Below are 16363 nucleotides of genomic sequence, written 5' to 3'. Positions count from 1 at the left end.
GTCAGCTTTAAATGCACTTGATGCCACAAACATGTCTCAGATCTTAATTTTGCGTAGTTTTTCTTTCCACCGCAAAGAGATCATGTTCATGTTTTGTTCTTTACCGTGGAGTTAGCAGTCTGTTGGTGATCAAAAAATGCTACACTATACATATATATATATTGGTGTCTGTAGTTTAGAGGTGGAGACTGTATCAATTCTGGTTTCACTGGGACTTAGTGTTGTCCGTTATTAATAGGAGTCCGTATTATAGAGGTTCCGTTAGGAGAGGTTCCGCTGTATTTAGTTAGCTAACGTTTTCTATGGTCATAGGGAGAAAATATACAACACTAAAGTTCTTAAAGAGGAGCAATCGGCTTCCAGCTTTGAACTTTACCAGCACAGTTGAACATCTCCTTACGGATCTGGCAATTACTCTACGCTATTTTAAATACGATATTATGACAACAACAACTTTATTATGACTCGCATATTTACAATTTTACAGAAATATATACACATTAAGTTTAAAAAGAAAGCTTGACAATAGCAACAGCTTAAGTGCTTAATGAATGGGTTGTAGTTAATTTTGTGCAAAAGAACGTTATGACATCAATTTATTTTCTGAAAGAGAAGTTAAAAACTAGGAACTCATTCTTTGATTTTGTCCCTGGGGCTGTTGTACTCTATAGCTCTCCTCTTGGCTATCTTCAGCAGGTTGTAGTATAGACTGCACTCATCATGCTTGCTCAAGCCGCAATATCATACATCCCTAGGCCTCGCCACAGTCAGTTCCACTTTAACAATCAACTGAAAGAAACTAGGGCGAGCACTTGGATCTCTGCTTCAGCTAGCGTTCAGTCTTCAATCTGTTATTTGTAATGGTGGACATAATATGAACTCTGTTACCACAATTACTAATCCTAAAGTGGTATTTTGCTCCGAGAATTCAAAAGAGAAATATTACAACTTAAATGAGGAAAATTAATTTCTTTTGTCAGTATTGTCAACAATGTGTGAGTGCCACTATCAATAACAGGAGTGCCTTCATCATATGTCCGTTTATTTGATTCCTCAAAGTATGAAACGACAAGTGTTAATTGGACGTTATGCGCGGAATCAGTAAATGCTGCTATATTAGATATTGCGCTGGACACTGATTAGCTTGCAAAAAGAAAAACATGTACTTACTCATATCAACCCAACTTATCCTTAACGTTCAAGTTAAGTACCCTGCAAAGATAAGAAACGCGAAACTGAGTATCTTTTCAAATTAAATTCAACCAAAGCTCCTTACATTGCTGCTTTGCCGATAAAAGGTTAAAGTACAACCTGGAAATGTTCTAAGCATTAGTCCATAATATTTTCTAACAATAAAAAAGGCTTAACCGAGTTTGTTCCGTTTTTTTTTTTAATCAGTGTCCAAGACGTTGCGCCAGGCTCAGGGAACTGAATTAAGAAAAATTGTTTATTCGTGCCTCAACCTCAATATGCCGATCATATCTTTTTTTTAAGTCTGCTAAGCTTCGGAGCTATATATGTTAGAAAATCGGCTTGTCTTTCTTGGACACTTTTTAAAGCAAATGGCCAACCTTCTCCTCATTCATTGTTTATATTACAAGCACTTGTGAATTCTCAAGAACGCTCGTGAAAGAAATCTGCGTCTCGTACTTCTATGTACAATTTTCTCCTCTTGTTAGTGTTTTTCGCCCCTTCCTTGAGTCCCAGTCAAGTTTTCTTTTTTTTTTTTCTCAATAAAGATCTACTTTTGTATAAAACAGGGGGCTTCAAACAAGTTCTTTTTAAAGAGCGTCTGAATTGCGTCAATAAACTGGAACGCCACTTCAAGTCTTCTCGTTCATTTTGTTGTAAAGCTGTACTGTTTTAATCGTTAGATCTCCCTTTCAGTACAATGCTGGTTCGCGCGCTTCAAAAAACTGCTGATAACTAAGAAATTCGTCCCGATTCAAATGCACTGTGTCCACGCTTTGTACTCTTGTAAAAACAAGCAATTCAAACCAACGAAAGCGCTTTTCAGGAACCTGCTATTTCGTCGTCTTGTTTGATTCATTCTGCGTAAGAATCGATGCTCGCAAAAATTCAGATAATAGACATAATAATAAAAAAAGATACTACCGTTTATTCTTACCAAAATCGCATACCGGGTCGTCACCAATGAGTACAAAAGGAGCCCAGTATTTCACATCACCATAATTGTGTGATTCTCTGAGACATTTCATGGCCTGATTCAGTGACTCACTCGCACGTCGTCCTCCCAAAAGGTTTTGGTAAAAACGTCTCATAAACTCCTTAGTCGCTTCGTCATCAATCGTCCATAGTGACGCAAGAACAGAACGGGCACCAGCAGCCAAAAAGGCTCGAGCGATGCCAATCACACCCTCAGCCTTAACCTTGCCTTGGCCACTATGACAGCAACTTAGCACGACAAGCCTGGCGCGCAATTTCACTTCTAAGACATCTGAGATTGTTAATACAAAGTCATCATATTCCGGCGTTCGGGATGCACGTGTAGGGTTTGGACACAAAGCAATTTCACCAGTTTTCAAACAACCGTGCGCAGCAATATGTACTAAAGCGACCTGTTGCAGTCTTCTCAACACTTCATCTTTTGTGGCTCTAGCTCCTGTGACAGGGTCCGCCAAAAGAATGTCTCCGATCATTTCTACCTCCATTCTGGCAAAGGGGAGCTGCGGAAGTTTTTCTCCATTGATAACAACTTCTTCCACCAATGGGTCGCCAACAAGAAGTGCACCATGTCTGCTGTGGTATTCATCGGAACAATTTAAAATCATTCTCAAGCTGGATAGCGAAGGAACTACTCGGAGTCTTAATGTCTCACACAAAAATCTGGAATTTGAGTCCAGGAGAACACAAAAAGGTGTCAAGCACAGCGGACCATCTGGAACAATGATAAGTTCATTTCCTTCCACCAAGTCTACAAATGGTTCTATGATAATTTCATAAAGCCAGTGCAAAGCCCCGTATTTGCGATGGAAAGACTGTGGCATTTTCTGGTCGGCTTTCTTGTTTCTGCATGTAACTATGTCTTGCCTCAGGACATCCAGTGAACGGTCCTCGCAGCGGACAGCGGTGCCGATTTCAATTTCTTTAAAAATGTGGTTGTTTAATGACTGGAAAAATTCCTTGGCATTCGTTCCTCTCTCAGTTTCAATTTCTTCAGCCCGGTAAAGGACTTCATTGTTTTCAAGCAGCAACCACCTATGCAGCATATTCTCGTCAAGCGCTAAAAACAGCGTATTAGGCTGAAGATTAAGCACGCCCTTCTCCTGGACATCAGGTTCAGGAAGACTTCCTTGAAGCCCATACTGTGAAGTCATTAAATCCATCAATGCCTGCGCTCGTCCTTCCTCAGCAGTAAGGAGTCCGTCAATCCATTTCCCTTGCTTCACCAAGACCCTCCATGAACCGATGTACGCACACTGACAGTTTTCTTGAAAATTTATTTTCCAGTCGTCTTTGGACTGGAAACAAGCTTTCACATCCTTGAATAGTTGAACACTCAACTGGAAACAGTTGAAAGCTTCAGGTAAGTTCTCAAGTTGTTCATAAACGCTACCGAGGGCGTAGTAGGCATTCCCTTGTTCCACCTTACTTCCTACTTCCTCGGCGATGCTAAGGCGCAATTCTTGATAGCGAATAGCACGTTGAAAGTCGCCAAGACCGAGATAGGCTTCACCAAGGTCGCCATAAACAATTCCTTCGTTTTCTCTCTCCTCGGCATTTTTTTGCTATGCCAAGAAACTTTTCAAAACACTCTATGGCTTGTTTGAATTCTCCCAGACTCTGATAGGCGACGCCCATGTTGCGATACGCATGTCCTTGTTCAGTCATGTTCTCCGTTACCTCAGCAATACAAAGATGTCGCTGGTGGTATTCCACTGCGCTTTCAAGTTGACCAAGGCTTTGGTATGCAGTCCCGATAAGTCCGTACGCGCACCCTTCACCAGGTATATCTCCTACTTCTGTTGCAACATGAAGACGTTGGTTGTAATAAGCAAGAGCCTGCTCAACATCACCAAGAACAAGGTAGGCATTGCCAAGCCTTTCATAAGCAGCGGCTTCTTCACTCTTGATTCCCTCTTCTTTGGAAATTGTCAGGTTTAGAGTTCCGTATTCTACAGTTTGCTTATAATCATTGAGACAGCTGTAGGCATCGCTCAAACTTCCATACGCCTTTGCTTCTGAGGACCTGTCTCCCAATTCTTTGGCGACATTCAGACTCAATCTGTGGTATTCAACAGCTTGTTTGAAATCACGGTGACTATAGTAAGCACTACCAAGGGAAGTATATACTTGTTGCTCTACTTCTCTTCGTCCCATCTTGTTGACAATAGACAGATGCAACTTATAGTAATCTATTGCTTGCTCAATGTCGGAGAGATTGTGGTACGCAACGCCAAGATTCCCATAGGCTTCTCCTTCCCAATCGCTGTTTCCAATTTCTTTAGCAATGGACAAAAACTCTTCCCCATATTCTAAGGCTTTTTGAAATTCCTCTTGGTAGCTGTAGACAAGCCCAAGATTGCCACATGCTAGTCCTTCCCCTGACCTGTCTCCTAATTCCCTTGCGATAACAAGGTGTTGTTTGAAATAATCCTCAGCTTCTTTAAATTTGCCTTGCGTCACGTAAGCTTGACCCAGACAACTGCACGCACGTCCTTCACTAGCCCTTTGTCCAACTTCTTTGGAGATACTCAGATTAAGCTTGAAGAAATCAATGGCTTGGTCCATATCGTTCATACAGCAATAAGCAGCGCCAAGATTACCATATGCACGGCCTTCTCCTGCCCGATCCTTCAGTTCCAGAGCTATGTTGAGGTGTTCTTTATGGCAGACTATGGCTTGTTTGAAATCCCCAGACATCTGCAAAGCGATTCCAAGGTTGTCATAAGCTCTTCCTTCTCCGGCTTTGTACCCGATTCTCTTGTTAACGCTGAGTTCCAATTCGTAATAACCCATCATAAACTTCGTATCCTTGCTGCCTGGAAGACAGCTGAATCCAGCTACCTGTCCATCACTGCCATTTTCCACAGTTTCTTCAGCGCTACGACTAAACCATCGTTTGAAAGAGTTTACGCCTTTTCTCAGACCCTTTAAACTGCAAATCGCACGATCCGATTTAAAGTAGACTGTATCGTACTCATTTCCACCTATCATTCTTGACACGCTTCTATGGTAATTACTGTGGAAATCCATCAGTTTTTGTAAAGTCCAATCCTAAAACGAAATTCAAATAGGACAATAGCATTTAATTGCTATATCTTCAATTGAAATACAGTTTCCTACTGGACAAGAACTTATTACGTGACGTAACTGGCGCAACAACACTAGCTCGGCGCTTTCCATTCGCCCAAACCTTCGGAAATTTAAGTAGGCGAAGAAACGGTATGGACATGGTAAGTTTTTAGAAAAGCCGAAATCTGTGAATTTCCAAAATGCAAACTAAATTAAACACTTTAGGAGTAAAATGGAATAGAACGGAAATTTCTGGGAGGAACTTCGGCTCCTCAATTTTGGCTATAACTAGAAGGTTTTTCATTCGACCATGACAAATGTGTAAATTTAGGAACAGAAACGAATGGTTCGTAAATTACCTGGGAAACGGTACTCATCGCCGGTCCGCCAAAACCCGGTCATATAAACAGACCACACTGACACGGATCTGGTAACTCGAATACGCAATTTCAAACCGAAACGCGCTTCTCGCAACTCGCAAGTGGTTAATTAACAAATATAATATGATAATCAAACTATCGTGTATACAGCCTGCCGGCGTAGCTGGCAAGATTTCTTTTGGCGAGGGAGTTGCGGAGTTGGGTACTGAGGCCACGTAGAGATTCTCGAGAGATTACGTTCTACCCGCGGCTTTTAAGTTGTTGCACGCGAAACTGATCCGGCCAGCTGCACAGACCATTGTAAAGACTTTCTGTTGATTCTGACTGGTTGACAACTATAACGCTTAAAAACAATATCTCTTATCATTATTATATGGCTAGCTCCGCGAGCGGGCTAGATGAACCGAATCTTGCGCTGTGATTGGCTACCCGAGCGGGGATATTGGCCCCGTTCTTTTTCTGGGAGTTTACGGACCTCGACTCCGTCTCGGTCCATAAGCACGAGGAAATAAAACAAAAAATTGGACAATATCCAGCCATCTTGCCCTCACGCTTGGTCAATAACCTATACTTCCAAAGACCGAGACCATTTGGAACCGGCAGCGTGTCAATCTCTTTACCAAGGCTTACCGCGTGAAGATATTCCCAGTACGAACCCAAACCTCTCATTGACTCCACGCAAGAGCCAACGAATCAAAACCCTTTCTGCATCTTGACATAGCAAAACATTCTTACCAATCCCAGATTGCTTTGTGAGCGGGGCGATGCGTTGTTTTCCTCTTCTTTTCTTAGTTGACATAGTTCAATAAGAGACCTTTCCCTTAACTCGAGCATTGTCGTTTCTTCGTTGTCTATCTTACGATGGTTAAGATACGAAAACAACAAATTTAATGTCCCTATCTACTTCTGTAAAAGCTTGTACAACGGTACATAGCCAACCAAATAGACCATTTTAGCTTGGGCGGTTTTTTCCCATTACAGACGACGTAATATTCTCTAAAGAATTCTTTCTTTATCCACCTCAAAATTATTCATTCATATACAAGCGACTATCTTAAGAATTCTCAAGAGTGTCATGACATGGTCTGAAATTGGGCAACAAACCGCCCAAGCCAAAGAGGTTCATTGTATTTAGGCAATAAGGTGTCGGCAGACCAGAGGGTAACTTGTTGGCGATAACAATTAATGCTCGATAGATCTTTTCCACGTGCACTTTTTACCTGTAGTAAAAGTTGATATTACGTAATTTCGCACTTTGCATTGCATGCACACCTGCGCAAGGTCACCTTGAAGGAAGCATTTTCTCCTGGAGGATTTTTTTCTGTTGCATGAGGCAAGAAAGAAGATGTCCTCTCTAATTAATGCTTTGCGATCCAATTCTGCTTTAGAGTTCAAAAAATGATAACTCCAATACACACGAATGAAAGTACCTCTTCTAATAAGTCAAAGAGATCGAAAGAGATGCCGACTTGGAAACCAGAATCTCCGATTTGTTTTTGCTACAAGCATAAAAGGATACAGCTAATCCGTCGTTACACCAAGTAACTGCCTCTTCAAACATAGCCAGCTCAAAACAGGCTGTTGCTCCTAATGTTATGAACAAAGAGCGAATGGGTGAGTAACATATGCGACAATGATAACTACCAACTATTACGTTCAAGGGGTTTTGGTCATTACAACTTCACTATGGCCGGGATCTCGCTTTTGTACTGTTGTTCTACAGTTCATCCGTTGGGTAAATAACAATATGTGTGGATAACCGTGCACAAATGCATGTGCAATTAAGGATTTACACTACAAGTGATAATTGAAAATTCTTCGGCTAAAAATTGCACGAGCTTTTGGGCGAGTGCAGTTTGAAAGAGTGTAAAATCGTCAATGGCCCAAGCCGGCTTCATACGATTACTCATTTCTTATATGAAGAAGAAAATTATAAACGCGCCTGTATTTTACAATACGAACTGCAGTGCAAGTTAAAAATTAACGATAGACTTGCCTACCCTCAGCCAACCACAGTGAAGGAATTTTCTCAGTTATGTATATAATCAATAAATTACAATATTCAGAGAGGAAGCCACATCAGCCTTACCTGATTTTCATTCGGGTCCTCTATCCGGGTCGAATTGGAATTTCGAAATGATGGTTTTTCAGGAGGGAGGAAAACCGGAGCACCCGGAGAAAAACCCCTCGGAGCAAGGCGAGAATCAACAACAAACTCAACCCACATGGCATCTGGACAGAATCGAACCCGAGCTACATTGCTGGGAGGAGAGCTCCCCATGCAATACATGTCAATAATCTTATTTTACTGCCTGTTTATCTGTGCATATGGCATTTCAAGATATATAACAATATCAATGGTAACTCTACCTGTCAGTATGGCGTTCACAAAAGTTGGTTGAAACTTTCTTGCAAATTTTGCATCCCTCAAAGCATCATCATAATTACCTGTGACGAAATACGTGTTTTATTGAACTTAGGATAAGAAAGGATCACACTAGCATCTAAACATTAAGTTACAACTCCACGATGCTATTTCTAGTTCAGACAGATAGCGAGTGAGTTGCCTTGTTGGAAATGCTCTAGAAGAGCAGGTCGTTTAAGTTGTTTCCGTTGGTTTTGGTTTTTTTTGCCTTGTACAGGACCAGAGATCGTCGACTATGGGGAGGCATCATCTTGCTTACAATGAGAGCCACCTATTTTTTGCAGCATTTCAAAATTGCCGTGTACTTATTACTACTTTTTTTAAAAGTAGCACACATATAGTTTCTACATAACTTCTTCCGACATCAGTCTTCCTTTAAAATATTTGTTTCTTGTACACAGCTCCGCAGGCTCGGCTGCAATTCAAGCTTCCTTAAGAACAAACTGTGTATCAAAGTAGTTGGTCTTAAAAGTACTGAATTGTTCTTGAAATCACTTGGGTTCAGAAGTAACTAACTATGGTTATACAATGTTCAGATCATACTGAAGTGCCTGGTAATTAGCACACCGTCTAACCAAAGAAGAGAATTTTCTCGACACTTTTAAAACAAAAACAATGTTAGACCTAAAGATTGTGGAGAACGGGCACAATAACGGGCGGATTTATCTCTTTGGTTGATTTTGGTTTTTTCGTTGCCGATTACCTGTTACTGGCTACCTCAGAATCAGATGACAACTGAAAATTCTCACCCACTAAGGATTGCACAGTTGCCCTGTTTGTATATAACACGGCATTTAGGCGGTCGTCTTTGCACTTGACTTCAATTCCTTCAGTGTAGCAATCGATGGCCCTGTCAAATTCGTTTTTCCGCAGTTCTTCGTCACCATCTTTGTTGTGCCCGTCTGCTATTCCTTGAATACAAATAAGATTGGAACGTTTTGTCAAATGGCAGTCTAAGGGATCTTAATTCCTTGAGATTATGAAAAATGAGTGGCTCGTCTGGTAATCGCCTGGGTGAGGTAGGTAAGGTTAAGTCTGCATACGAGCCAAGTGGCCCATCAGGCTGGAGCTTATCCGAGTTTCTGTAGCATGAAGAGACTAGGAGTATTTCTACTCCTCCCTGGATGGGATGCTAGTCCATCGCAAGGTTACCCCCAGCATTAAGTTCGTCGGTACCCATTTGTACACTGACTGTGAGAGTAACGTGCCTTGCCTAAGAACAAAATACTTATGTCTCTCCTGGCCGGGGCTCAAACCCGGACCGCTCGATCCGGAGAAGAGCGCACTAACCATGAGGCCACCGCGCCTCACACCCGGGTGAGGGCAGTTCTTAAAAAGACTGTTTTTGGTCACTGACGTTTGGACAACCTGAGTGGAAGTCATCTTCGGCACAGTCAACTGAAGATGTCAACGTTTTGTCAGAAGATTGTACTTATAAGTTTCGTCCATTGAAACTGATTGGTCAGCTTAGGCGTGAAGGCATTGATTGTAGGACTTGTGTAAAGAACATTAACTATTATATTTAAACTCCTCCACTCACCTCTCAACAAAGGATCATCATCAATTTCAAGGTCTTGATGAGCTTGGATTTTCAGCGACTTGGACTTTAAATCTCGCAATTTTTTGCTTTTATTATCTTTCTGTCACAGTTAAGCTACGATATTTTACCATTTACCATTCTGATAAACCACGAGTGGCAATTTGTAGCAACTTATTCTCTCGATTTCAATAAAGGAGAAGGCGTCAACACGTTATTTGTTGAAGATCAGACGTTTATTTCAAACAGGGATTTGATTCAGGGCTCTGCGTTTACTCGGAAAAGTCATGTGAATTTAAATTTCCCTTGTAGAATATATACCATTTTGGGGAAATGATTCATGCAAGTTTTGTCCTTGTAAAGGGGGATAATCTTACGAATAAGTTCGCCTAATTAAACAACAAAGTTTTGCAATAAAGAAAATTGTTCTCGTCACGACGTCGCAATGGCTCAAAATGTTTCTCGAGGAAGTATATCTTAATTGATCTATTATTGACGATTAGCTATTGACCGCTTGTTTACAGTTTCTTCCACCATTCAGTTGAGATCATCAAAATTACTGTGACTTAAAACTGAAAAGCCGAGAAAATTCGTAAAAAAAGTCCCTAAAAGTTTGAACAACCAAAGTCGAACAAAGTTTGTTGTTCTTCCACTCAGTCAGATGTGAAAGCGGAGTACATTTGGTCCTTCAAGCTCTTCTGACCGAGTGTCCAAATCAGAGACGAACAAGTCAGTTACGGAAACCACTGGGTCATTGCATTAAAATGTCAAAGGATATTGCCAATCCTTCGTCGCACCACTTGATGACCTCCTTGTATAAGCCTTGCTCCATATAGGTACTTGCACCTAATTGTAAGAGAACAGTTTTTACTGTATTGTAAAATTTGCAACATACAGAAAACGCCTATACACTACATACATTCTGTTGGCTAAGTGTCACTCAAATGCATTACTTAAGACTAAACTGGAGCAGAATAGTAATATTTCCTTTCACTAAATTTGTGCCATTTTAGGGGTTGGATCAAGGAGTCAGTTAGATTCATCAGAAGATCTAGAGGGGGTGACTAGATGTAGGCAATGGCTAATTCCCTGTATGAGAAGCGCCTGCAGGGAATCATGGCAGTTGTATTCATCAAAACAAGTATCCAGTCCAAGATGATGAATACAACTACCATGATTCCCTGCAGCCGCATCGCATAGAGAAAATTGACCATTGAACTTCAAATAACTGGAAACCACCCAAACTGAGCAGCTTGACGTCCTCATAGGAATATCTTATCAGAGAATACAGATCAGAAAAAGTAAAAATAAAAGGGTTCTTTACATACCCCATCCTATGGCTTCCAAATGAAGCGGTTGGAATTCTCTTGCAGATCGTACATCACTTAGGGCCTCATCGAAATTGCCTGTAATAAATAATGAAAAAAGGAGAGACTTCATTTCAAGTACTAGTAATTTAAATATAATAACAAGAACAACTAGTTTATTATAAACATAGATACATACAATGTTGCAAAAGCTTTTGTAACTAAAACTAAAACAGTAATGATTATCGTGAACATATAATAAGGTTATGATATAGCAATGAAACAGTATCTCTTGTGTTTGATATATTTTATCAAGTTACATCAGTTTGATTTGAAAGAAGAATATTGCGTGGAAAAGTATAATTCACATATGTTTCGCTTACCCACACAGAAGTGCACTCTTGCCCTGTTGGTGTACATAGTGGCATTTAGTTGGTCATCTTTACACTTCAATTCAATCCCTTTTGTGTAGAAGTCAAGGGCACTGCCAAATTCATTTTTGTTCAATCTAGTGTCACCTTCCTGGTTGTAATCCTCCGCTATGGCTGAAATAAATAGAGACAGGACACGTTTGGTCTTTTTGTGGTTGATTATTTTGAAGAATAAACTTTAGTGATAGGTATGGTTGATTTGGTAGCAAACTCGGTTCATTTGGTTGACCAAAATAACACATTTTAGGCCTTTTTGTGTAAAAAGATCTTTCCAATAGAACGTGACCAACTCAAACCAAGACACCCAAACGACAAAGGCTTGTCCTTATAGAACACGACTTACAGTTAACAACCTTCTGAACAAAAAATAAACGAAATTATTAACTAGAAAGTCTTCTATAGGGGACCTTCAATAAAATCTCTCATGTCAGTCAAAAGCGAGTATGATTTGCCTGGTTGATCCCTAGAGAACTGACACGACTAAATCAATTTAGCAAATTCATTGAAACCTATTTCATGCCGGCTTCGAGATTCGAGGAACTTACCATTCAGATAAACTCTGCATCTCGATAGTTGCACAAAACATAAACTAAATATATACGTCAATGAATAAATCTCGCTCAAAGGCAACAACAACATCACATGCTTTATATAGTTTCAAAAGTTCTATCTTTTGTAATTTTAAAATTTTAACTACGTTTAAAAACTTAGTTAACTTTGCATAATACTTTTTATAAAAGAACTGAAATGAATAACCCTCTTTTAATAGAGGGCACCTACCTAAAAAAAGAAATTACAAAACTAAGAATAATTTAAAAATTAGTCCGTTTACCAGTTACAAAACCCAGGAATGACCTAAAAATTTAGTCTATTTAAAAGTTACAAAACCTAAGAATAATTTAAAAATCAGTTTTTTTACAAGTCTTATAGAAATATTTAACAATTAACAAAAACCTAGCTAATACATAATTATTGCATATATTGATTGCGGACCCATTGCCGCTTCGGCATCCATCATCCATTAAGGCCTAAATAAAACAAAATAAAAGACTTAATTTAACCTGAAAGGCCAATCAGTGATCACTGGATCACTGGTATTAACTGGCGATCAGCAAACGGTGAATGTTTGACTGTCCAAACGGTGAATGTTTGGCGACCAAACATCATCAAGCATTGTTTGGTGGCTAAACATGCTGATGTGGAAGTGAGTGGCCACACGGTTTAAACATGTTTGATCAAACATAGATCAAACTATGGATACAAGCCGCTGAGTAAGCGTGGGACGCATGCGCGATCCAAACATGTTTGGTACGGCTGTCCAAACGCACAAAACATCGCCCATCAAACACGAGAACAAAAGAAATGTTTAAAGTTGTTTGATCGAATGTTTGATGGCCTTCAAATTTTTTCAAACACGACCAAACACGATCAAACAGCACCAAACAAGGTGGCCAAACGGTAAAATGTTTGGTCACCAAACAATATTTGATGGTGTTTGGTCGCCAAACATTTCCCATTTGGACGGGCCTTTAGAGTTTCCAGGTTCATCTTACGAATGTTCGTTTGCGAAGACTACTGGTAGTCGTAATAAAAATCGCGGGAAATATAAAACTTGATCACAGTGGCCGCATAATTAAAAGAAAGTAATTAATTTTTCACAGACTTCTGAAGCAAAGTCTACATACGTTGTATTCTGTCTTTGCTAGGAAATGTCAACAATTCAGATAATTATTTCGGTTTTGTCGTTGACGAAATTAGCTTTATTTTTGGGAGAAAATCCCAGTTGTGTTAATAATCTGTGATGTTCTAACCTTTTAATTGGTCGTCATCGCATTCTAGACACTCAACATTATCAACTGTCGAAGGAGCAGGAGAATCGTCATCTGTTTCACCAAAAGCTTCGCCCAGTGTCCTCACCGCTTCAGTTACTCCCTGCCATTATAGGACAATGATTTTCTGTTACTTAAGGTCCGGTAATACCGGCAACATTTTCCTTCAACTTGTCTCGCAACATTGTTACATTGCAAGTTGAAACACATTGTTGCGCGTATTGCCACGTTTGTGACCAACTTGTCTCGCAGCAAAATACAGTGCTGCAAGTCTGCAGAATTCCACAGGTATAATTGCTTAATCGTGTGTAAATAAAGATGGCGCCTTCTTTTATATTATAATTTAGCATTTCGACGAACTTCCACTTCGACTTCTGGCCGTCATTTTCTTCTTAATTTTCCGTGCAGCGAAGTTCTCTCAGTATGAAGCTCAGTGTCGTTTTTGCGACAGTTCTTCCAAGCATTTTGCCTTTTTTCCTGCTTGTTTTGAAGGGACAAACGAGGTGTCCCAAAGACTATGATAGCCCTCGAGGTCTTTGTAAAGGACAAAGTTATGACTTTCCGAGAGTTACTGGTCTACTTCGAATTCAGGCTCGCCCTCAGCGTTCGCCTTTTTTTTTTAATTGCCACGCTTCGCGACAGCCAATCACAAGCGTTGAATTCAAACTTGTTGCGAGACAAGTTGTAGCTTCAGTGGCAATACGAGCAGCAAAACTAAAATTTGTTGCAGAAAGTAGAACTCGAGTCTACTTTGCGCAACATGTTGCCTCAACTTGCAACACTGTATTTTACTGCGAGACAAGTTGGTCACAAACGTGGTAATACGCGCAACAATGTGTTTCAACTTGCAATGCAACAATGTTGCGAGACAAGTTGAAGAAAAATGTTGCCGGTATTACCGGACCTTTAAGGCCGTAATTATACAACGACGTCGAGAACGACGCCTAGTCAAAATTATATTTATATTTTACTGGCGAAATTCGCGATTGTCTAGATCTGTTCAGTGCGCCAATGGCTCAAAAAACGTGCTCAGGCTAAATATGCAATGACAGCGTTGAATTCCAAATGGAAATACGAAATTAGCCATCGTCGTCCACGTTCAGTAGACGACGCAGAACTTGTTTATTTCACATTCTTGTTTTGCAGACGACGGCAAAGAAATTTACGAAGATCTATAACGCACGTGCACAATCATTGTTCTGCTCATTAAGCTTTTTGTCTGGTGACGTTCCCGTTGCCGTCGTCGACTTGGTTTGCTTAAACTCCTTAATAATAATAATAATCCGTCACCTCTGTCAATTTTATGCGCGGATTTATTCAGTTGGATCTGATTATATAAGGAAAATTAAAGCAGGAATGCCAGTAGCCGATAAGGGTTTAACACACTCACAAATATTCACACACAAAAACAACCTCAGTCTGTGACTTTTGACACTTTTGTGTCCTGGAAGGTATGTTTACACTCGAAGCAACAACAAAAACAAAACCTTAACATATGAATTTATTACTACGTTACACTCGGTAAGGCTTTTTCTGTTGGCTTAATTCAGCAAGCAATGATAACCATATATATGTACATGTAATTACCGTGGAAGGCGAATAAACCGTTTGGGACAGTATGGGATAAATTGTCAGGAAAAAGCTCGATCGATTGAAGAAGAAAATGTCAGACAGATTTAACAAATTGTGTCTTCAGTTTGAAGATGCTAAAACAGGTACAAGTCGAGAAAAGAGAGAAATCTAGTAACGTCCCCTCATCTGTCCTCCATGATTCCAAATACCAGGCCATGTCTCATTCAAACGTACCTCCTTTAATTGAGAGAAAAAGCGTTCCATTGTTCTGAAAATAAGTCAAGGCAAATATATTTAAATCTATGAATATGTGAAATATCTATCAATAAACACTCCATAACAAAGGGTGCAAAATTAATTGGTGCGTGACAAATATTTGAGTTTTTCGACTCGACGCTTTACACATACTACCGTGTATCAACTATAAAAGAAGTGGATAAATGATTAAAAGAAACGCACTATGATCATGACTCGGCTGAGGAATGATTTTCTTTCATTTTCTGGGATAAGTTTTGAAGTTTATTATTCGTGAATCATATCTTCAACGACGTATGAAAGTAACGAAAATAAGACCTATGCCAACGAATGTATAGAAAACTTTAATTTTTGACTTCTTTTCAAAATACGCGACTTTAGGCTGTCCAACACAACACCATCTGTTAAATTTAATCTGCAAATTCCAGTTTTGCCTAGACTGTTTCGTAATCCAACTTTTACGGATGAAAGAGACGATGATGATCGCCATCTCTTGACGGACGTTATCTGGCATCGGAATCACATCAACTATTTAAAAATTATTAACACTATAATTATACAATTAAGTCCGACGCGTTCCGCCACCTTACAAAGCTGTAGAAGAGTCTGAAGACCTCTTCAAAACAGCAATCAGATCACCTAACGGCATGCTTAACTGAGGTTTTGCAGCTCAGGCGAACAAGCGAGGAATCGCGTGACCTTGCCGCGAGTCGCGCCGAGGCACAGCCACCCACTTCAGTCCCGAACGCAAATTATCAACCCGTGTTGAAATTGCGTGAATATCTGCCGCATTGTACGTTAAAATGCGGAGATTAATTTAACAGTAATAAGATTTATTATAGCAACATCAGTTGTACAGTCTCGAACGATCTACTTATTATCTAAGTGATCATGACCTGACTACAGTTGTAATTATGCTCAGCTATCAGAACAGTACTTACAAAAGAGAAGTCATGTTGTGTCAAAGCAACTGACTAGGGTCTTAAAGATCCCAGTTCTTAAGTGTCTCCATCCCAGCCCGGACAGGCAGTGTTAAGTCCCTTGTCACCGCTAATCTTCAAGTCTATACTTTCTTTCACCACAGCTGGCCAATCATTCACATTTCATTTCAAATTCCTTGCTCACTGCGCATCAGGAAATATAACTGTTTACACACGACTGCCAGAAATCAATGAACAATGGAAACTCTTGATTCCTAACGTGTAGTTTCTAAGTTTAAAGCGTTTCAAACCTGCCTCCGAGTTTAATTTTCTCGATATGAATGGTTTAATAACTTGTGCTGTAAACTTGCCCCAAGGCGACGTTCGACGTTAATTATATAATTGGTCGTGTTATGGGACTCAACGAGGGATGCGGACGGTGTGACAACGG

At 40.0% G+C, this 16363-nt stretch overlaps 1 pseudogene across 1 annotated transcript; it reads right to left on the bottom strand.

Annotated features, from left to right (window-relative positions):
* Window positions 1-85: 85 nt before the first annotated feature.
* Window positions 86-15042, bottom strand: LOC145481037 (uncharacterized; annotated as a pseudogene). Its single transcript, XR_014048580.1, has 13 exons — window positions 14972-15042; window positions 13148-13268; window positions 11289-11450; window positions 10927-11004; window positions 10375-10444; window positions 9602-9699; window positions 8811-8972; window positions 8007-8084; window positions 7156-7223; window positions 6372-6491; window positions 2129-5238; window positions 1171-1212; window positions 86-848 (listed from the first exon to the last, which is right to left on the bottom strand). The product of XR_014048580.1 is annotated as an uncharacterized LOC145481037 (transcript).
* Between the last annotated feature and the right edge of the window lie 1321 nt (window positions 15043-16363).

The sequence above is a fragment of the Orbicella franksi genome, chromosome 3 (genome assembly GCF_964199315.1).
Source record: "Orbicella franksi chromosome 3, jaOrbFran1.1, whole genome shotgun sequence".
NCBI classification, from domain to species: domain Eukaryota; kingdom Metazoa; phylum Cnidaria; class Anthozoa; order Scleractinia; family Merulinidae; genus Orbicella; species Orbicella franksi.
The sequence above is the reverse complement of the archived record's forward strand: the minus strand, read 5'-3'. Positions and strand labels throughout refer to the sequence as shown.